The following is a 22,710-nucleotide window of genomic DNA, read 5'->3' as shown; positions in this document are numbered from 1 at the left end:
CAAAGGATGTTTGCTTGACTTACTTTGTGAGATTCTGTACCAAAAAGCTAAAAACTGTCAACATTCACATTTTCAAGCATTCTGGTTTTGCTTCTGATTTCTGCTTTCCTTTCATTTTTAACCACATTTCTTCCCATTTCTTCTTTTTTTTTTTTTTTTTTTAGCAATAATGACACTGTGAGAATTGAACTTGTGTACTACAAGCACAATAAGTCTTACTGCCTACCTGTTAGTTGCTAATTCATTTTCATAACTTCTGTTACTGATGCACTAGATCATAACAGCTGGAACTGTTTTTAACCACATAATGTTGCAGAGAACATTTTTGGCCTATGGTTAGCCCCTCTGATTGTATTTTTGAGCCTGTTACTGGTTTTGATTTACAGTCTCTACGATAGTGGAGAATATGGGCTTGGTGCTTCTTCATTTATACCCATTTTTTAACAGAAATGCAGATTAATTTAGTAATGTCAGTAATGAAGACATAATGTAAAAAATATAGAAATTTGATTCCCAGTGTACTGCTGTAATGGCCCGAGTGCTGCAGAGTGAGGAGCAGGACGCACAGATGCCATCGATGTAGACAGAAATTTATTAACAAATGGAGAGGACAACGGCACTCACATATAACACAAGCAGTGAACCTGGATACAAATACGCGCAACATTGAAGAGGTGAACACGAACAATTGCCGAGAATATTGCAAACACCAGCAGGGGTTTAAATACATACAAACAAACAACACTAAACCACGTGCAGGTGTGTGGTTACAGATAAGAGATCAACAACTTCCCAATTACATCATTTAGCTGATGCTTTTATCCAAAGAAACTTACAATTATGAGTGAGTACAACTTGAGCAATTGAGGATTAAGGGTCTTGCTTAGGAGCCCTACAGTGGCAGGGCTTAAACCAGGAACCTTCTGATTAAAAGTCAAGTACCTTAACAACTGAGCTACCAACTCCCAGTACAAGCAGCCAACTGCCAACTCCCAGTACAAGCAGCCGGCCAGACCACATGAGAGGAGCAGTCCGTGACAACTGCAAGAAATAAAAATATTAAATAGGACACAATGTGGGAGTTGACATGAAATAATACTTGCTGATTTTTTTTTCTTCTAACAAAAAAAAATCTGAATAATGTAAACAGAGAACAAGTCCGATCTGAAACCCGATATTGCCTGACTGATGCTGAGACATGAACAGAGTGGAGAAATGTGTATTGGCTAGAAGGTCTGACCCACCAAAGCACTTTGTGAAAGCGAAAGCCCAGTTTGCTTCCTCCGTGGATTGCAAAATGGAGAGACACTTGATCATTAGATGTGACAATAGACAAAGATCTGCGCAGATATAATCTTATTCACATATGACATCAGACTATAAGAAGAACATCAAAGGTCAGAGAAATTGCAATCAGGATTATATGGATTTCTTTGTATGTGTAGCTGTATAACCAAATGACTATACTCATGTAATTGATGTAATTCATTAAGGCATTTCTAAAGACCCATATTTTTGTCTGGGCCCTTCTATTCCTCCCTTCCTTCTTTACTCACATACACCACCCCCCACTGGGATATTTTTTAGTTTGAACCTACAAGAGGGCATGAAATGGCAGATACAAGGAAAAGTAAGTCAAAGTTCCAGAGATTTATCAATATATTGTAAAATAGTAGCCTACATGTGTAAACTTCGACTAGGTTTTGTATTGTATAACGTTACATCATTCTGTTTATACTATTTTTGTGAAGAGAGACAAGAAAGACTCTGTGTGTGTGTGTGTGTGTGTGTGTGTGTGTGTGTGTGTGTGTGTGTGTGTATTTTCCTACACAGATGACTTTAAAGTCCTTGGTCCTTGTGTTCTGGACCCTCAGCCATGCTCTGCTGTCACACTGTCCTGTTACCTTTCTCCTGAAACAAGTGCTGTTTCCATGGAGATCAGGTGGTTTAAGGAGACAGACTGTGTTTGCCTCTATAAGAACAGACAGGTGACAGAGGGGAGGGGCAGAGTGAGTCTGTTCACTCAGGAGCTGCACGGAGGAAATATCTCCTTACAGCTGAGATCCCATCTCCTTACAGCAGATGGTCAGCTGAAGGAAACTATCTGTGTCAGGTCATCAGTGGAGACAGAACACTGGAGTTTACAGTATTAGTATGGGAAGGTAAGTAATCTGTAGCTCCATTCTACATAAAGCCATTATCATCATCTTCATCAGTGGTTTCATCTCGAGACATTAACAGGAATAAATGTGATAAATATATGTTCACAGTTCTGGTCAGGTAAATGAGGTGCAGCACGCAGTGGTGGGCACTGTACATGTAAAGTAAAATTGTTTTGCCCAGTAATTGCCCAGTAATTGTGCTACAAAACAGGTAAACACAGCAGGCCTCAAATGAACAGGTCTATAAGTTTGCTTAATGACATTTTATTATCTAACAGCCTATGATTAGAAACAAGATTAGCCAATCTGGCCCAACAGTGGTGCATCTACAGGTGGCACCACAGGGGAATTGGCACCAATTGGAATCTGATTGGCCTTGGCACAGAAGTGTCACTTCATTAGCTAACTTTCGATTTTCCAGCATCATCTTAATTGAACTTCACTGCTATATCTATATGTCTTCTACCTCAAGACTGCCTGCAGTGCACACATAGTGCCACCAGGCTCATGTGACTGGACTTCAATACAGCCACTTTTAGCCAAAACAAAATTTAAAATAACGATAGCTGACTTAACACATTTTTAATGTCTCTTTAACATTAAAACACAACAATCTACAATTTTGTTTGTGCAGTTCAGTAACATGTAATAGGGTGAGTGATTGTTAACATATGTAATTAGGGGAACATAAATTGGTATTATACCATATGTACAAACAAGCTAGTTAACTAGCATTACTCAGCTAGCTATCCTAGCAAACCCTAGAAATTACTAAGAGTAACATTATCCACTGAAGTAACTAAATTTTAGCAATTTATGTCTTTGTTGTTTGGCACTGCCAATATGCCAAAATAGGCGATATAGAAAGCATAAAAACATAGAGGCAGATGGATATTAGTGCTTTTTTTGTCAAAAGATGTCCTACACAACCGGTCAGTGAAAGCAGTCAGAGCCATAATAAGAGCAGTCAGAGCCAGAATTCAATTACCAGTAGATTATATCTTATTAACAATATGACAAACAAACTGTGTGTGTAGAACATCATTACACAGTGATTTCATTTAATCATCTCCCTTTTCTGGCTGCAGACTGCCTCTGTGCCATGTCACGCACCCTGCCATGGCTCGCCCTGTCACCATTAACACCACTAACACACATTTAATTATGTATAGAAACAACCTGAATATTCCAACTTCAGTTACAGTATAAAGTTTCCCATAAACTGTTGATTTTATTGATAAATTGAGCTGCACGTGTTATTTTTAAATCCCTTTTATTTTTACAGACCATGATAATGTCATGTCCACAAATCACTCCAGTACCAGAACAACCAAACAAACTCCACACCCACCTCATTCATTATTTCCCAAATACTAATTCAGACTCTGCAACTGGCTCACTTCCTACTATCTTCCTATTTAATCCCTCTCTTCCTTTTCTCCTTAATCCCTTTCTTCTATATAATCCCTCTGTTGTATTGTTTCTGATAAGGCTAAGCATACTGAGTGATTTCTAGTGTTTTTGATTCCCTTTTTATCTTTTTTTTCCACTCTCTGTCTGCTGTTTTTGTTCTCAGGTTATTTAGAACTGTGTCTACCTTTGTGTCAGTTTAAATATTATGCAAATAGATGGGTCTGTGTTTGAAGACTGCAAGGGACTCTGCTGTCTGGACAGTAAGTGGGAGTTCATTCCACCATCTTGGAGCCAGGAAAGAAAATAGTCTCGATGCTTGTCGTCCATGAGTCCTGAAGCAAGGTACTTCAAGTACTCCAGGTACAGATTGGGCTTTGACCATTGACCTCATGTATGAAGGGGCTGGTCCATTTTTTGACTTTGTAGGCAAGCATCAAGGTTTTAAATCTGATGCGTGTAGCTACTGGGAGCCAATGAAGGAAGCGCAGCAGTGGAGTAACATGTAAACTTCGGAAGATTGAAGACCAGTCATGCTGCTGCATTCTGGACAAGTTGTAGAGGTTTGATGGCTCATTGAGGAAGACCAGCAAGTAGCGAGTTGCAGTAGTCTAGCTTTGAGATCACAAGAGACTGAACAAGCACCTAGGTAGCTTCCTGTGAGAGAAAGGGTGGAATCCTTAGTATATTACAAAGGAGAAATCTGCAAGACCAGGTTAGATAAGAAACATGAGTTGAGAACGACAACTGCTTGTCCAAAGTTATGCCCTGGCTATGGGCAGCTTCAGATGGTAATACCAAGGAGTTCTCAAAGGAAACTGTGAGGTCATGGTAAGGGTTGGGAGTACCTGGGATGAACAGAAGCTCTGTTTTACTGGGGTTGAGCTTCAAGTGGTGGGCTGTCATCCATGACATGATGTCAGTCAAGAACCCTAAGATATGTCTTGAGACCTGTGTGTCAGAAGGTGGAAAAGAAAGAAATAATTGAGTGTCATCAGCATAGCAGTGGTAGAAGAAACCATGAGAAGATATTACATCACCAAGAGAATGAGTATACAAAGAGATACTGAGCCCTGTGGAACACCAGTGGAGAGTCTACATGGTTTGGATGTGAATCATCTCCATGTCACCTGAAAGGACCGTCCCTTCAGATAGGACTGAAACCATCTCCAAGCAGAGCCAGTCACACCATCAGAAAGAAGAATGTTGTAGTTCACTGTGTCAAAGGCTGCTGGAAGGTCTAGAAGAATCAAAACAGATGACTGTTTGGCTGCTTTAGCAGCATAAAGTTTTTCCATCACTACTTTGATGGCCGTTTCTGTAGAATGTGCTGATTTGTAGCCAGACTGATTGGGATCATGCAGCTGGTTCTGGGTGAGGAAAAGAGACAATTGATTATAAACTGTTCATTCAAGGGTTTTTGAGAGGAAAGAGAGAAGTGATACCTGTCTGTAGTTGGTAATGTTGGCCTTCTTGAGGATTGGTACCACCCTGGCAGTTTTGAATGCAGTTGGCACGTTTCCAGAAGATAAGGAGTTGTTGATGATGACAGAGATGAAAGGAAACAGATTTCTTGCGATTGTCTGGAACAGAGTGTAAGGAATTGGATCCAATGGATTGCTGGAACTCAGGAGTTGAAGAATTTCATCTGAAGAGAGAGGAGAAAAAGAAGTCAGTGTCATGAATGGCCACCCTCCTGGCATCCCTATTGTCATGGTTTCCCTGTCTTCTGTTTTCCTGCACTCCCTGGTTCCATGCCTTAGTTTCGTTTTCTCCACCCTTCATTTGAGTGTCCACACCTGTCCGTCATTAATTCATGTATTAAGACCATGTCTTGTTCCCTGTGTTTTGGCTGGTCTTTGAATTATTGTATGCGGTTGGTTCATTGCATTTGCATGTTTATTCTTATGGTGGTTTCTTTGTACTCTGTGTCTTTGTGTTCAGCTAGCCTCCATGTTTCCTTTTTTAAGTTATAACCTGCTCCCCAGTTTGCTTCTGTGTGTTTAGTTCTAGCCTCTTTGTTTTGTTACTCGTTATTCTATCCCTTGTCCCATTTATAATGTATCCCCGTGCTCTCTGTGTTGGCTCTTTGACCCTGGACTTTGATAATGACTCTGATTTTGGATTTGTCCCAGTTAAATCTTGCTCTTCTCCTCACATGCGTCCACCTCCTTACTGCTCATCATTACAGTCAGAGAGTTGGATGTTGGGGAATGCACATTGGTTGGAGAAGTAGGAACAGAGGAAAAGGACTGGTGGATTGCTGCAACCTTCTCCTCCAAGAAGGTGATGAAATCCTCTGGAGTAAGAGATGAGGAAGGAGGGGGAGGGGTAGGATTCAGGAAGAGAAGAAAAAATAGTGAAGAGCTTGCGTGGATTGGATGCTGATGATTCAAATTTTTCTCTGTAGTAGGATGACTTTGCAGATGTTACTTCCAGTGAGAACTTGGAAAGGAGAGACCTGTATGAGCTGAGGTCTGAATCTATGCGAGATTTCCCCCACTGCCTCTCTGCAGTCCTTAGTAGATGTCACATTTATATAAATTATATAAATGAACTGCTCAAGGAGAAAGAGCGACTACTGGAGAAAACACTCAGAGAGGCAGGAACCAGTAAAAAGCAACTGGAAACTTTGGAGAAATTACTGCAGGAGAAGAAACGACAACTACAGGAGATGATGATCCTACTAGAACAACAGAAAAATGAATTGGCAGAAAAGAACAAACAGCTTGAAGAGAAAGACAAACAGGTGGAGGAAAAAGACTTCTAGAGGAGAGAAGCAAACAGCAGCAGGAGAGGACAGATTCAGACTCATCAGTCCCAGTCAGGAGAAGACACAGCAGTAGTTTGCAGGTACCAAAAAGTAATTAATTTATAATTAAAACATAGCGGTTTCATGGTTCCTCAAAATGCTATATTACACTATTTTAAGCAATAAAATCATTTTGTAAAATATAAACAGATTATCTTCATAATGTCAGTTCTCTGCTAACTCTAACTTTTGAAGAAAATGTGTTTCCCATTCTGCCTGGTTCTGCTTTATTATAGTGAGTGGAGAGACTCCAGACTCAGCAGCATCATGTAGGAGGAGAATCAGTATCTAGGGACATCCAGCAAGTAAGTGATTAATAGACTTTCATATAGTAGCTTTAGTATTTTCTCTGAACTGCACAATCACCAGAATGTAATACAAAATTATTTGATTAAATTTGGTAAATTCTTGTTCTTTTCCAGTGGGTGGAGAATCCTCAAGTCCAGACTCTTCAGTGCTGGTTTCTGTACCAGAACTCAGGCTGGTGCTGCTGGGGAGAACTGGGTCTGGGAAGAGTGCAGCAGGAAACAACATCCTGGGCAGAGAGGAGAGAAACCAGGCTGGTACATCTACAGTGATCCAGGAGAGTGAGAGCAGACAGGAGGAGGTTGCTGGAAGACAGGTGACTGTGGTGGACACTCCTGACTGGTTCTGCCCTGAACCCTCTCTGAAGGAAGTAAGACAGGACGTGCAACTCTGTGTCTGCCTGTCTGCCCCAGGACCCCACGCCTTCCTCCTAGTCATACCAGTGAAACAGCCTGCAGGAGAGGAGAGAGGGATGCTGAAGAAAATGGAGGAGATTTTTGGAGAGAGATGTTGGAGAAACACCATGATCCTTTTTACTGTTACAGAGGAAGATAAAAACCCTGAACAATTCATTCAGTCAGGAAGACAGGAGATCCAGACACTTGTGGAGAAATGCAGGAATGTGTTTCACTGACTCAACATTAAGGAGTGTGGGGATGGGTCTCAGGTCTCAGAGCTGCTGGAGAAGATGGTGAGGACAGTGGAAGAAAACAGAGAGAGATTCTAGAGCAGTCTCTTACGCACAATGAATAGCGTAATGGACATATAGGGTCATATTAGAAATCAATCAAAGGCTGTGGGTTTGAGTCCCACCAGTCGTATTTGCATTTGCTGCCATTGTGGAAGGTGAAAGTACTCATCAAAGACCCTGCATTGTGTTGATCAAAAGTGTGCTGTGACTTAACTGGTCTTCATTCCTGTGTAGTAAATGGGAGGTCCTATGTTCAAATTCCTGTGTTAGCTTTACCTTATGGAAACACTTTACAGGATGTGGCATTCTGGCACAGAATAATAAATGAGTGTCAAAAACTAAGTTTTCTAGGCTGGTTGGGACAATGAATAGTGCGTTGGGCTTCTAGGCTCAAATTCAAAATCATTCAAAGGCTGTGGGTTTGAGTACCACCATTCATATCTCTTCTGGAGGACCTTGAAAGCTGTTGTTCCTTCCTACTCCCACTGTTGTCTGACAAAGTTTAACACGTGTATGTCATTCTTTCATTTTTCTGTGGGTCTCTTATGGCTTGTTTTCTCTAAGAACCAGTACCTGCCTAATAAAGTAGCAAATATGCTGGCAGCATATTTTGGAGTTGCCAATTCATTGTCAGTTTTTTAGATATGTGCAGAAACACTTTGCTTGATTTTTTTTTTGTGCTGCTAATACATAATTGTCTTGATTAAAACCAATGGTTTGAAACCTCCTTCAAGTCTGCAGATTAATTAGAGCTGATAGACTAATGCAATATGTCACTGCTTGTTAAATGATTTACAGTTAATGGTAGATGCTGTGACATTTGGTCAACATGCAAATGAATTTTTCTGCATGGCAGTCAATCTGAAACTTGTATTTGTTGCAATTTGTTCAAGCAGCTCATCGAGAGGGTGCCGTCGATTAGCTGGTCATAGCGCCTGTCTAGTAAACAGGAAGTCCTGGGTTCAACTCCCAGCGGTACCTCTTACATCATGGTAACATCATGGTAATCTTTGTTAGGACTCCATATTCATGCTCACAATTCAGGTGACATTAGTTGCAAGTATGGAGAGGGCACATCAAAGAAACAGCGATACTCCCTATAACAGGGTGGGAGATCTTAGATTATGATAATGCATGCCTCTTAAATATTAGGTGCAGCATTCAAATTTTATCTGTGCCATTACTCTGTGGAAAAATCTGCTAGGGCATATATTGACAGTACGACCTCTGTCTTACCTAGCCTCTCTGGTGTAATGAGTCGGCCATTTGACTGCCAGACTCAGCTTTAAAGGTTGTGCCACCAGAGTTGCTACTTTTCCTTGTTCCTTGCTAATACCGCCAGTGCCTGGCAATGATTATCAATTGTAAATCAATTACAAAGAGAGTGCCTATTGACAAGTCTACTCATCTCAGCCTTTTAATTTTTAACTTTCCTATAGGTCTCTTATGGCATGCTTTCTCTTTGAACCAGTAACTGCTCTTTCTCCAAGTCATTAGGTTAGCAAAGAGAGGGACGTGTTAGCACACAGTCAAATTGCCAAATAATTGTGAGTTTTTGATATTGGTGCAGATACGATTTGATTTATTTATTTGTATTGTGCTATTGCATAAAGGTGTTGCTTAACATCAATATGCAGCAGGGTTCTGAATGCTCCTTCAAGTCAACAGCCAATATGAGTATATATCAGGCAAAATTCATCATTCAGGTTAGCATTTACATGAGATGGGTGAAAGTCTACTTGCCTGGCTTTCGAATGCTGTCACAGCCTATTCTCTTTTTTAATGCTATGGGTAGATACTGTGACATTTTCACAAAATCCAAATGAGTTTTTCTGCACTGGTTTCAATCGAAAACTTGCATTTGCTGCCATTGTTGAAGGTGAAAGTACTCATCAAAGACCCTGCATTGTCTTGATCAAAAGTGTACTGTGACTTAACTTGCCTTCATACCTGTGTAGTAAATGGGAGGTCCTATGTTCAAATTCCAGTGTTACCTTTACCTTATGGAAACACTTTACAGGATGTGGCATTCTGAGGCATTGTGAGTTTTTTATATAGGTGCAGATACGATTTGATTTATTTGTATTGTGGTATTTCATAAATGTGTTGCTTAACACCAATATGCACCAGGGTTCTGAATGCTCCTTCAAGTCAACAGCCAATATGAGTATATATCAGGCAAAATTCATCATTCAGGTTAGCATTTACATGAGATGTTTGAAAGTCTACTTGCCTGGCTTTCGAATGCTGTCACAGCCTATTCTCTGATTTAATGCTATGGGTAGATTCTGTGACATTTGCACAAAATCCAAATTAGTTTTTTTGAATGAGTGTCAAAAACTAAGTTTTCTAGGCTGGTTGGCACAATGAATAGTGCGTTGGGCTTCTAGGCTCAAATTCGAAATCATTCAAAGGCTGTGGGTTTGAGTTCCACCAGTCATATCTCTTCTGGAGGACCTTGAAAGCTGTTGTTCCTTGCTACTCCCACTGTTGTCTGACAAAGTTTAACACGTGTATGTCATTCTTTCATTTTTCTGTGGGTCTCTTATGGCTTGTTTTCTCTAAGAACCAGTACCTGCCTAATAAAGTAGCAAATATGCTGGCAGCATATTTTGGAGTTACCAATTACTTGTCAGTTTTTTAGATATGTGCAGAAACACTTTGCTTGATTTTTTTTGTGCTGCTAATACATAATTGTCTTGATTAATACCAATGGTTTGAAACCTCCTTCAAGTCTGCAGATTAATTAGAGCTGAGAGACTAATGCAATATGTCACTGCTTTTTAAATGATTTACAGTTAATGGTAGATGCTGTAACGTTTGCCCAACATGCAAATGAATTTTTCTGCATGGCAGTCAATCGGGAACTTGTATTTGTTGCAATTTGTTCAACCAGCGCATCGAGAAGGTGCCGTGGCTTAGCTGGTCATAGCGCCTGTCTAGTAAACAGGAAGTCCTGGGTTCAACTCCCAGCGGTACCTCTTACATCATGATAATCTTTGTTAGGTCTCCAGATTCATACTCACAATTCAGGTGACCTTAGTTGCAAGTATGGAGAGGGCACATCAAAGACACAGTGATACTCCCTATAACAGGGTGGGAGATCTTAGTTTATGATAATGCATGCCTCTTAAATATTAGGTGCAGCATTCAAATTTCAGCTGTGCCATTGCTCTGTGGAAAAATCTGCAAGGGCATGTATTATTATTATATATCAGGCAATATTAATCATTAAGGTTGGTATTTACATGAGATGCATGAAAGTCTATTTGCCTGGCTTTCGAATGCTGTCACAGCCTTTTTTTCTGATTTAATGCTATGGGTAGATTCTGTGACATTTGCACAAAATCCAAATGAGTTTTTCTGCACTGGTTTCACTGGAAAACTTGCGTTTCTTGCCAGTATTGAAGGTGAAAGTACTCATCAAAGATCCTGCATTGTCTTGATCAAAAGTGTGCTGTGACTTAACAGGTGTATTAAATGGGAGGTCCTATGTTCAAGTTCCAGTGTTACCTTTACCTTAGGGAAACACGTTATAGAATGTAACGTTCAGGTTCACAATCATGAATGACAGTCCAAAAACTGATATGCCTAGGCTCTGTGGCGCAATGGATAGCGCATTGGACTTCTAGGTTAGGGTTAGAAGCCATTCAAAGATTGTGGGTTCGAGTCCCACCAGAGTCAGCTTTTTTCTGGCGGATCGTGAAAGCCCTTGTTTCTTGCTAATCCCACACTTGTGTTGCAAAATATAACAAGTTTATGTTAGTTTGCTGTAGGTCGCTTGTGGCTTGTTTTCTCAAAGTACCAGTAGATCCCTAATAAAGTAACAAATATGCTGGCAGCATATTTTCGAATTGCCAATTCAATGTCAGTTCATTACATATGTGGAGAAACACTTTGCTTGTTTTTTTTTTGTGTTGCTAATACATAATTGTCTTGATTAATAGCAATGGTTTGAACCGTCCTTCAAGCCCGCAGACTTATTAGAGTTGAAAGACTAATGCAACATGTCACTGCTTTTTCCATGAGTTACCATTAATAGTAGATGTTGTAGCATTTGCCCAACATGCAAGTGAATGCTCAAAATTTAGGTGTCCTTCGTTGCAAGTATGGAGGGGGAAAGGGCACATCAAAGACACAGTGATACTCCCTATAACAGTGTGGGTGATCTTAGCTTATGATAGTGCCTGCCTCTTAAACATTAAGTCCAGCATTCAAATTTCAACTGTGCCATTGCTCTGTGAAAAAATCTGCTAGGGCATGAAGCTAAGGCTCAGAGTGCCAATTGACACTGCAAACTTTGTCTCACATAGCCTCTGTGGTGCAATGAGTAGAGCATTTGACTTCCAGACTCAGCTTTAAAGGTTGTGCCACCAGAGATGCTGCTTTTCTGGAGGAACTTGAAATTCCTTGTTCCTTGATAATACCACCAGTGCCTGGTAATGTTTAACAAGTGTAAATCAATTACAGAGAGACTGCCTGTCGACAAGTCTACTCATTGATTTCCGATGCTTGCTTTCCTACATGTTTTTTAATTTTGAAAAAGGTTAGCAAAGAGAGGGACGTCCTAGCACACTGTCAAATTGCCAAATAATTGTGAGTTTTTTATATAGGTGCAGATGCGATTTGATTTGATTTATTTGTATTGTGGTATTTCATAAATGTGTTGCTTAACACCAATATGCACCAGGGTTCTGAATGCTCCTTCAAGTCAACAGCCAATATGAGTATATATCAGGCAAAATTCATCATTCAGGTTAGCATTTACATGAGATGTTTGAAAGTCTACTTGCCTGGCTTTCGAATGCTGTCACAGCCTATTCTCTGATTTAATGCTATGGGTAGATTCTGTGACATTTGCACAAAATCCAAATTAGTTTTTTTGAATGAGTGTCAAAAACTAAGTTTTCTAGGCTGGTTGGCACAATGAATAGTGCGTTGGGCTTCTAGGCTCAAATTCGAAATCATTCAAAGGCTGTGGGTTTGAGTTCCACCAGTCGTATCTCTTCTGGAGGACCTTGAAAGCTGTTGTTCCTTGCTACTCCCACTGTTGTCTGACAAAGTTTAACACGTGTATGTCATTCTTTCATTTTTCTGTGGGTCTCTTATGGCTTGTTTTCTCTAAGAACCAGTACCTGCCTAATAAAGTAGCAAATATGCTGGCAGCATATTTTGGAGTTACCAATTACTTGTCAGTTTTTTAGATATGTGCAGAAACACTTTGCTTGATTTTTTTTGTGCTGCTAATACATAATTGTCTTGATTAATACCAATGGTTTGAAACCTCCTTCAAGTCTGCAGATTAATTAGAGCTGAGAGACTAATGCAATATGTCACTGCTTTTTAAATGATTTACAGTTAATGGTAGATGCTGTAACGTTTGCCCAACATGCAAATGAATTTTTCTGCATGGCAGTCAATCGGAAACTTGTATTTGTTGCAATTTGTTCAACCAGCTCATCGAGAAGGTGCCGTGGCTTAGCTGGTCATAGCGCCTGTCTAGTAAACAGGAAGTCCTGGGTTCAACTCCCAGCGGTACCTCTTACATCATGATAATCTTTGTTAGGTCTCCAGATTCATACTCACAATTCAGGTGACCTTAGTTGCAAGTATGGAGAGGGCACATCAAAGACACAGTGATACTCCCTATAACAGGGTGGGAGATCTTAGTTTATGATAATGCATGCCTCTTAAATATTAGGTGCAGCATTCAAATTTCAGCTGTGCCATTGCTCTGTGGAAAAATCTGCAAGGGCATGTATTATTATTATATATCAGGCAATATTAATCATTAAGGTTGGTATTTACATGAGATGCATGAAAGTCTATTTGCCTGGCTTTCGAATGCTGTCACAGCCTTTTTTTCTGATTTAATGCTATGGGTAGATTCTGTGACATTTGCACAAAATCCAAATGAGTTTTTCTGCACTGGTTTCACTGGAAAACTTGCGTTTCTTGCCAGTATTGAAGGTGAAAGTACTCATCAAAGATCCTGCATTGTCTTGATCAAAAGTGTGCTGTGACTTAACAGGTGTATTAAATGGGAGGTCCTATGTTCAAGTTCCAGTGTTACCTTTACCTTAGGGAAACACGTTATAGAATGTAACGTTCAGGTTCACAATCATGAATGACAGTCCAAAAACTGATATGCCTAGGCTCTGTGGCGCAATGGATAGCGCATTGGACTTCTAGGTTAGGGTTAGAAGCCATTCAAAGATTGTGGGTTCGAGTCCCACCAGAGTCAGCTTTTTTCTGGCGGATCGTGAAAGCCCTTGTTTCTTGCTAATCCCACACTTGTGTTGCAAAATATAACAAGTTTATGTTAGTTTGCTGTAGGTCGCTTGTGGCTTGTTTTCTCAAAGTACCAGTAGATCCCTAATAAAGTAACAAATATGCTGGCAGCATATTTTCGAATTGCCAATTCAATGTCAGTTCATTACATATGTGGAGAAACACTTTGCTTGTTTTTTTTTTGTGTTGCTAATACATAATTGTCTTGATTAATAGCAATGGTTTGAACCGTCCTTCAAGCCCGCAGACTTATTAGAGTTGAAAGACTAATGCAACATGTCACTGCTTTTTCCATGAGTTACCATTAATAGTAGATGTTGTAGCATTTGCCCAACATGCAAGTGAATGCTCAAAATTTAGGTGTCCTTCGTTGCAAGTATGGAGGGGGAAAGGGCACATCAAAGACACAGTGATACTCCCTATAACAGTGTGCGTGATCTTAGCTTATGATAGTGCCTGCCTCTTAAACATTAAGTCCAGCATTCAAATTTCAACTGTGCCATTGCTCTGTGAAAAAATCTGCTAGGGCATGAAGCTAAGGCTCAGAGTGCCAATTGACACTGCAAACTTTGTCTCACATAGCCTCTGTGGTGCAATGAGTAGAGCATTTGACTTCCAGACTCAGCTTTAAAGGTTGTGCCACCAGAGATGCTGCTTTTCTGGAGGAACTTGAAATTCCTTGTTCCTTGATAATACCACCAGTGCCTGGTAATGTTTAACAAGTGTAAATCAATTACAGAGAGACTGCCTGTCGACAAGTCTACTCATTGATTTCCGATGCTTGCTTTCCTACATGTTTTTTAATTTTGAAAAAGGTTAGCAAAGAGAGGGACGTCCTAGCACACTGTCAAATTGCCAAATAATTGTGAGTTTTTTATATAGGTGCAGATGCGATTTGATTTGATTTATTTGTATTGTGGTATTTCATAAATGTGTTGCTTAACACCAATATGCACCAGGGTTCTGAATGCTCCTTCAAGTCAACAGCCAATATGAGTATATATCAGGCAAAATTCATCATTCAGGTTAGCATTTACATGAGATGTTTGAAAGTCTACTTGCCTGGCTTTCGAATGCTGTCACAGCCTATTCTCTGATTTAATGCTATGGGTAGATTCTGTGACATTTGCACAAAATCCAAATTAGTTTTTTTGAATGAGTGTCAAAAACTAAGTTTTCTAGGCTGGTTGGCACAATGAATAGTGCGTTGGGCTTCTAGGCTCAAATTCGAAATCATTCAAAGGCTGTGGGTTTGAGTTCCACCAGTCGTATCTCTTCTGGAGGACCTTGAAAGCTGTTGTTCCTTGCTACTCCCACTGTTGTCTGACAAAGTTTAACACGTGTATGTCATTCTTTCATTTTTCTGTGGGTCTCTTATGGCTTGTTTTCTCTAAGAACCAGTACCTGCCTAATAAAGTAGCAAATATGCTGGCAGCATATTTTGGAGTTACCAATTACTTGTCAGTTTTTTAGATATGTGCAGAAACACTTTGCTTGATTTTTTTTGTGCTGCTAATACATAATTGTCTTGATTAATACCAATGGTTTGAAACCTCCTTCAAGTCTGCAGATTAATTAGAGCTGAGAGACTAATGCAATATGTCACTGCTTTTTAAATGATTTACAGTTAATGGTAGATGCTGTAACGTTTGCCCAACATGCAAATGAATTTTTCTGCATGGCAGTCAATCGGAAACTTGTATTTGTTGCAATTTGTTCAACCAGCTCATCGAGAAGGTGCCGTGGCTTAGCTGGTCATAGCGCCTGTCTAGTAAACAGGAAGTCCTGGGTTCAACTCCCAGCGGTACCTCTTACATCATGATAATCTTTGTTAGGTCTCCAGATTCATACTCACAATTCAGGTGACCTTAGTTGCAAGTATGGAGAGGGCACATCAAAGACACAGTGATACTCCCTATAACAGGGTGGGAGATCTTAGTTTATGATAATGCATGCCTCTTAAATATTAGGTGCAGCATTCAAATTTCAGCTGTGCCATTGCTCTGTGGAAAAATCTGCAAGGGCATGTATTATTATTATATATCAGGCAATATTAATCATTAAGGTTGGTATTTACATGAGATGCATGAAAGTCTATTTGCCTGGCTTTCGAATGCTGTCACAGCCTTTTTTTCTGATTTAATGCTATGGGTAGATTCTGTGACATTTGCACAAAATCCAAATGAGTTTTTCTGCACTGGTTTCACTGGAAAACTTGCGTTTCTTGCCAGTATTGAAGGTGAAAGTACTCATCAAAGATCCTGCATTGTCTTGATCAAAAGTGTGCTGTGACTTAACAGGTGTATTAAATGGGAGGTCCTATGTTCAAGTTCCAGTGTTACCTTTACCTTAGGGAAACACGTTATAGAATGTAACGTTCAGGTTCACAATCATGAATGACAGTCCAAAAACTGATATGCCTAGGCTCTGTGGCGCAATGGATAGTGCATTGGACTTCTAGGTTAGGGTTAGAAGCCATTCAAAGATTGTGGGTTCGAGTCCCACCAGAGTCAGCTTTTTTCTGGCGGATCGTGAAAGCCCTTGTTTCTTGCTAATCCCACACTTGTGTTGCAAAATATAACAAGTTTATGTTAGTTTGCTGTAGGTCGCTTGTGGCTTGTTTTCTCAAAGTACCAGTAGATCCCTAATAAAGTAACAAATATGCTGGCAGCATATTTTCGAATTGCCAATTCAATGTCAGTTCATTACATATGTGGAGAAACACTTTGCTTGTTTTTTTTTTGTGTTGCTAATACATAATTGTCTTGATTAATAGCAATGGTTTGAACCGTCCTTCAAGCCCGCAGACTTATTAGAGTTGAAAGACTAATGCAACATGTCACTGCTTTTTCCATGAGTTACCATTAATAGTAGATGTTGTAGCATTTGCCCAACATGCAAGTGAATGCTCAAAATTTAGGTGTCCTTCGTTGCAAGTATGGAGGGGGAAAGGGCACATCAAAGACACAGTGATACTCCCTATAACAGTGTGCGTGATCTTAGCTTATGATAGTGCCTGCCTCTTAAACATTAAGTCCAGCATTCAAATTTCAACTGTGCCATTGCTCTGTGAAAAAATCTGCTAGGGCATGAAGCTAAGGCTCAGAGTGCCAATTGACACTGCAAACTTTGTCTCACATAGCCTCTGTGGTGCAATGAGTAGAGCATTTGACTTCCAGACTCAGCTTTAAAGGTTGTGCCACCAGAGATGCTGCTTTTCTGGAGGAACTTGAAATTCCTTGTTCCTTGATAATACCACCAGTGCCTGGTAATGTTTAACAAGTGTAAATCAATTACAGAGAGACTGCCTGTCGACAAGTCTACTCATTGATTTCCGATGCTTGCTTTCCTACATGTTTTTTAATTTTGAAAAAGGTTAGCAAAGAGAGGGACGTCCTAGCACACTGTCAAATTGCCAAATAATTGTGAGTTTTTTATATAGGTGCAGATGCGATTTGATTTGATTTATTTGTATTGTGGTATTTCATAAATGTGTTGCTTAACACCAATATGCACCAGGGTTCTGAATGCTCCTTCAAGTCAACAGCCAATATGAGTATATATCAGGCAAAATTCATCATTCAGGTTAGCATTTACATGAGATGTTTGAAAGTCTACTTGCCTGGCTTTCGAATGCTGTCACAGCCTATTCTCTGATTTAATGCTATGGGTAGATTCTGTGACATTTGCACAAAATCCAAATTAGTTTTTTTGAATGAGTGTCAAAAACTAAGTTTTCTAGGCTGGTTGGCACAATGAATAGTGCGTTGGGCTTCTAGGCTCAAATTCGAAATCATTCAAAGGCTGTGGGTTTGAGTTCCACCAGTCGTATCTCTTCTGGAGGACCTTGAAAGCTGTTGTTCCTTGCTACTCCCACTGTTGTCTGACAAAGTTTAACACGTGTATGTCATTCTTTCATTTTTCTGTGGGTCTCTTATGGCTTGTTTTCTCTAAGAACCAGTACCTGCCTAATAAAGTAGCAAATATGCTGGCAGCATATTTTGGAGTTACCAATTACTTGTCAGTTTTTTAGATATGTGCAGAAACACTTTGCTTGATTTTTTTTGTGCTGCTAATACATAATTGTCTTGATTAATACCAATGGTTTGAAACCTCCTTCAAGTCTGCAGATTAATTAGAGCTGAGAGACTAATGCAATATGTCACTGCTTTTTAAATGATTTACAGTTAATGGTAGATGCTGTAACGTTTGCCCAACATGCAAATGAATTTTTCTGCATGGCAGTCAATCGGAAACTTGTATTTGTTGCAATTTGTTCAACCAGCTCATCGAGAAGGTGCCGTGGCTTAGCTGGTCATAGCGCCTGTCTAGTAAACAGGAAGTCCTGGGTGCAACTCCCAGCGGTACCTCTTACATCATGATAATCTTTGTTAGGTCTCCAGATTCATACTCACAATTCAGGTGACCTTAGTTGCAAGTATGGAGAGGGCACATCAAAGACACAGTGATACTCCCTATAACAGGGTGGGAGATCTTAGTTTATGATAATGCATGCCTCTTAAATATTAGGTGCAGCATTCAAATTTCAGCTGTGCCATTGCTCTGTGGAAAAATCTGCAAGGGCATGTATTATTATTATATATCAGGCAATATTAATCATTAAGGTTGGTATTTACATGAGATGCATGAAAGTCTATTTGCCTGGCTTTCGAATGCTGTCACAGCCTTTTTTTCTGATTTAATGCTATGGGTAGATTCTGTGACATTTGCACAAAATCCAAATGAGTTTTTCTGCACTGGTTTCACTGGAAAACTTGCGTTTCTTGCCAGTATTGAAGGTGAAAGTACTCATCAAAGATCCTGCATTGTCTTGATCAAAAGTGTGCTGTGACTTAACAGGTGTATTAAATGGGAGGTCCTATGTTCAAGTTCCAGTGTTACCTTTACCTTACGGAAACACTTTATAGAATGTAACGTTCAGGTTCACAATCATGAATGACAGTCCAAAAACTGGTATGCCTAGGCTCTGTGGCGCAATGGATAGCGCATTGGACTTCTAGGTTAGGGTTAGAAGCCATTCAAAGATTGTGGGTTCGAGTCCCACCAGAGTCAGCTTTTTTCTGGCGGATCGTGAAAGCCCTTGTTTCTTGCTAATCCCACACTTGTGTTGCAAAATATAACAAGTTTATGTTAGTTTGCTGTAGGTCGCTTGTGGCTTGTTTTCTCAAAGTACCAGTAGATCCCTAATAAAGTAACAAATATGCTGGCAGCATATTTTCGAATTGCCAATTCAATGTCAGTTCATTACATATGTGGAGAAACACTTTGCTTGTTTTTTTTTTGTGTTGCTAATACATAATTGTCTTGATTAATAGCAATGGTTTGAACCGTCCTTCAAGCCCGCAGACTTATTAGAGTTGAAAGACTAATGCAACATGTCACTGCTTTTTCCATGAGTTACCATTAATAGTAGATGTTGTAGCATTTGCCCAACATGCAAGTGAATGCTCAAAATTTAGGTGTCCTTCGTTGCAAGTATGGAGGGGGAAAGGGCACATCAAAGACACAGTGATACTCCCTATAACAGTGTGCGTGATCTTAGCTTATGATAGTGCCTGCCTCTTAAACATTAAGTCCAGCATTCAAATTTCAACTGTGCCATTGCTCTGTGAAAAAATCTGCTAGGGCATGAAGCTAAGGCTCAGAGTGCCAATTGACACTGCAAACTTTGTCTCACATAGCCTCTGTGGTGCAATGAGTAGAGCATTTGACTTCCAGACTCAGCTTTAAAGGTTGTGCCACCAGAGATGCTGCTTTTCTGGAGGAACTTGAAATTCCTTGTTCCTTGATAATACCACCAGTGCCTGGTAATGTTTAACAAGTGTAAATCAATTACAGAGAGACTGCCTGTCGACAAGTCTACTCATTGATTTCCGATGCTTGCTTTCCTACATGTTTTTTAATTTTGAAAAAGGTTAGCAAAGAGAGGGACGTCCTAGCACACTGTCAAATTGCCAAATAATTGTGAGTTTTTTATATAGGTGCAGATGCGATTTGATTTGATTTATTTGTATTGTGGTATTTCATAAATGTGTTGCTTAACACCAATATGCACCAGGGTTCTGAATGCTCCTTCAAGTCAACAGCCAATATGAGTATATATCAGGCAAAATTCATCATTCAGGTTAGCATTTACATGAGATGTTTGAAAGTCTACTTGCCTGGCTTTCGAATGCTGTCACAGCCTATTCTCTGATTTAATGCTATGGGTAGATTCTGTGACATTTGCACAAAATCCAAATTAGTTTTTTTGAATGAGTGTCAAAAACTAAGTTTTCTAGGCTGGTTGGCACAATGAATAGTGCGTTGGGCTTCTAGGCTCAAATTCGAAATCATTCAAAGGCTGTGGGTTTGAGTTCCACCAGTCGTATCTCTTCTGGAGGACCTTGAAAGCTGTTGTTCCTTGCTACTCCCACTGTTGTCTGACAAAGTTTAACACGTGTATGTCATTCTTTCATTTTTCTGTGGGTCTCTTATGGCTTGTTTTCTCTAAGAACCAGTACCTGCCTAATAAAGTAGCAAATATGCTGGCAGCATATTTTGGAGTTACCAATTACTTGTCAGTTTTTTAGATATGTGCAGAAACACTTTGCTTGATTTTTTTTGTGCTGCTAATACATAATTGTCTTGATTAATACCAATGGTTTGAAACCTCCTTCAAGTCTGCAGATTAATTAGAGCTGAGAGACTAATGCAATATGTCACTGCTTTTTAAATGATTTACAGTTAATGGTAGATGCTGTAACGTTTGCCCAACATGCAAATGAATTTTTCTGCATGGCAGTCAATCTGAAACTTGTATTTGTTGCAATTTGTTCAACCAGCTCATCGAGAAGGTGCCGTGGCTTAGCTGGTCATAGCGCCTGTCTAGTAAACAGGAAGTCCTGGGTTCAACTCCCAGCGGTACCTCTTACATCATGATAATCTTTGTTAGGTCTCCAGATTCATACTCACAATTCAGGTGACCTTAGTTGCAAGTATGGAGAGGGCACATCAAAGACACAGTGATACTCCCTATAACAGGGTGGGAGATCTTAGTTTATGATAATGCATGCCTCTTAAATATTAGGTGCAGCATTCAAATTTCAGCTGTGCCATTGCTCTGTGGAAAAATCTGCAAGGGCATGTATTATTATTATATATCAGGCAATATTAATCATTAAGGTTGGTATTTACATGAGATGCATGAAAGTCTATTTGCCTGGCTTTCGAATGCTGTCACAGCCTTTTTTTCTGATTTAATGCTATGGGTAGATTCTGTGACATTTGCACAAAATCCAAATGAGTTTTTCTGCACTGGTTTCACTGGAAAACTTGCGTTTCTTGCCAGTATTGAAGGTGAAAGTACTCATCAAAGATCCTGCATTGTCTTGATCAAAAGTGTGCTGTGACTTAACAGGTGTATTAAATGGGAGGTCCTATGTTCAAGTTCCAGTGTTACCTTTACCTTACGGAAACACTTTATAGAATGTAACGTTCAGGTTCACAATCATGAATGACAGTCCAAAAACTGGTATGCCTAGGCTCTGTGGCGCAATGGATAGCGCATTGGACTTCTAGGTTAGGGTTAGAAGCCATTCAAAGATTGTGGGTTCGAGTCCCACCAGAGTCAGCTTTTTTCTGGCGGATCGTGAAAGCCCTTGTTTCTTGCTAATCCCACACTTGTGTTGCAAAATATAACAAGTTTATGTTAGTTTGCTGTAGGTCGCTTGTGGCTTGTTTTCTCAAAGTACCAGTAGATCCCTAATAAAGTAACAAATATGCTGGCAGCATATTTTCGAATTGCCAATTCAATGTCAGTTCATTACATATGTGGAGAAACACTTTGCTTGTTTTTTTTTTGTGTTGCTAATACATAATTGTCTTGATTAATAGCAATGGTTTGAACCGTCCTTCAAGCCCGCAGACTTATTAGAGTTGAAAGACTAATGCAACATGTCACTGCTTTTTCCATGAGTTACCATTAATAGTAGATGTTGTAGCATTTGCCCAACATGCAAGTGAATGCTCAAAATTTAGGTGTCCTTCGTTGCAAGTATGGAGGGGGAAAGGGCACATCAAAGACACAGTGATACTCCCTATAACAGTGTGCGTGATCTTAGCTTATGATAGTGCCTGCCTCTTAAACATTAAGTCCAGCATTCAAATTTCAACTGTGCCATTGCTCTGTGAAAAAATCTGCTAGGGCATGAAGCTAAGGCTCAGAGTGCCAATTGACACTGCAAACTTTGTCTCACATAGCCTCTGTGGTGCAATGAGTAGAGCATTTGACTTCCAGACTCAGCTTTAAAGGTTGTGCCACCAGAGATGCTGCTTTTCTGGAGGAACTTGAAATTCCTTGTTCCTTGATAATACCACCAGTGCCTGGTAATGTTTAACAAGTGTAAATCAATTACAGAGAGACTGCCTGTCGACAAGTCTACTCATTGATTTCCGATGCTTGCTTTCCTACATGTTTTTTAATTTTGAAAAAGGTTAGCAAAGAGAGGGACGTCCTAGCACACTGTCAAATTGCCAAATAATTGTGAGTTTTTTATATAGGTGCAGATGCGATTTGATTTGATTTATTTGTATTGTGGTATTTCATAAATGTGTTGCTTAACACCAATATGCACCAGGGTTCTGAATGCTCCTTCAAGTCAACAGCCAATATGAGTATATATCAGGCAAAATTCATCATTCAGGTTAGCATTTACATGAGATGTTTGAAAGTCTACTTGCCTGGCTTTCGAATGCTGTCACAGCCTATTCTCTGATTTAATGCTATGGGTAGATTCTGTGACATTTGCACAAAATCCAAATTAGTTTTTTTGAATGAGTGTCAAAAACTAAGTTTTCTAGGCTGGTTGGCACAATGAATAGTGCGTTGGGCTTCTAGGCTCAAATTCGAAATCATTCAAAGGCTGTGGGTTTGAGTTCCACCAGTCGTATCTCTTCTGGAGGACCTTGAAAGCTGTTGTTCCTTGCTACTCCCACTGTTGTCTGACAAAGTTTAACACGTGTATGTCATTCTTTCA

The 22,710-nt window shown here is 39.8% G+C and overlaps 9 non-coding genes and 1 pseudogene across 9 annotated transcripts; all 10 read left to right on the top strand.

Annotated features, from left to right (window-relative positions):
- Positions 1-1,366: 1,366 nt before the first annotated feature.
- On the top strand, positions 1,367-7,459 carry LOC118240074 (annotated as a pseudogene).
- A 2,829-nt stretch (positions 7,460-10,288) lies between these two features.
- Positions 10,289-10,362, top strand: trnat-agu. The gene has a single exon. It is a non-coding gene; the product is annotated as a tRNA-Thr (tRNA).
- Positions 10,363-10,975: 613 nt separating this feature from the next.
- trnar-ucu lies at positions 10,976-11,065 on the top strand. Its single transcript is given in 2 exon segments — positions 10,976-11,012; positions 11,030-11,065. It is a non-coding gene; the product is annotated as a tRNA-Arg (tRNA).
- A 1,783-nt stretch (positions 11,066-12,848) lies between these two features.
- Positions 12,849-12,922, top strand: trnat-agu. The gene has a single exon. It is a non-coding gene; the product is annotated as a tRNA-Thr (tRNA).
- Positions 12,923-13,535: 613 nt separating this feature from the next.
- Positions 13,536-13,625, top strand: trnar-ucu. The gene is given in 2 exon segments: positions 13,536-13,572; positions 13,590-13,625. It is a non-coding gene; the product is annotated as a tRNA-Arg (tRNA).
- Positions 13,626-15,408: 1,783 nt separating this feature from the next.
- On the top strand, positions 15,409-15,482 carry trnat-agu. The gene has a single exon. It is a non-coding gene; the product is annotated as a tRNA-Thr (tRNA).
- Positions 15,483-16,095: 613 nt separating this feature from the next.
- trnar-ucu lies at positions 16,096-16,185 on the top strand. Its single transcript is given in 2 exon segments — positions 16,096-16,132; positions 16,150-16,185. It is a non-coding gene; the product is annotated as a tRNA-Arg (tRNA).
- Positions 16,186-18,655: 2,470 nt separating this feature from the next.
- On the top strand, positions 18,656-18,745 carry trnar-ucu. The gene is given in 2 exon segments: positions 18,656-18,692; positions 18,710-18,745. It is a non-coding gene; the product is annotated as a tRNA-Arg (tRNA).
- A 1,783-nt stretch (positions 18,746-20,528) lies between these two features.
- Positions 20,529-20,602, top strand: trnat-agu. The gene has a single exon. It is a non-coding gene; the product is annotated as a tRNA-Thr (tRNA).
- A 613-nt stretch (positions 20,603-21,215) lies between these two features.
- trnar-ucu lies at positions 21,216-21,305 on the top strand. The gene is given in 2 exon segments: positions 21,216-21,252; positions 21,270-21,305. It is a non-coding gene; the product is annotated as a tRNA-Arg (tRNA).
- The last annotated feature ends 1,405 nt before the right edge of the window (positions 21,306-22,710 follow it).

The sequence above is a fragment of the Electrophorus electricus genome, chromosome 6 (genome assembly GCF_013358815.1).
Source record: "Electrophorus electricus isolate fEleEle1 chromosome 6, fEleEle1.pri, whole genome shotgun sequence".
In the NCBI taxonomy this organism is placed as follows: Eukaryota; Metazoa; Chordata; class Actinopteri; order Gymnotiformes; family Gymnotidae; genus Electrophorus; species Electrophorus electricus.
The sequence above is the reverse complement of the archived record's forward strand: the minus strand, read 5'-3'. Positions and strand labels throughout refer to the sequence as shown.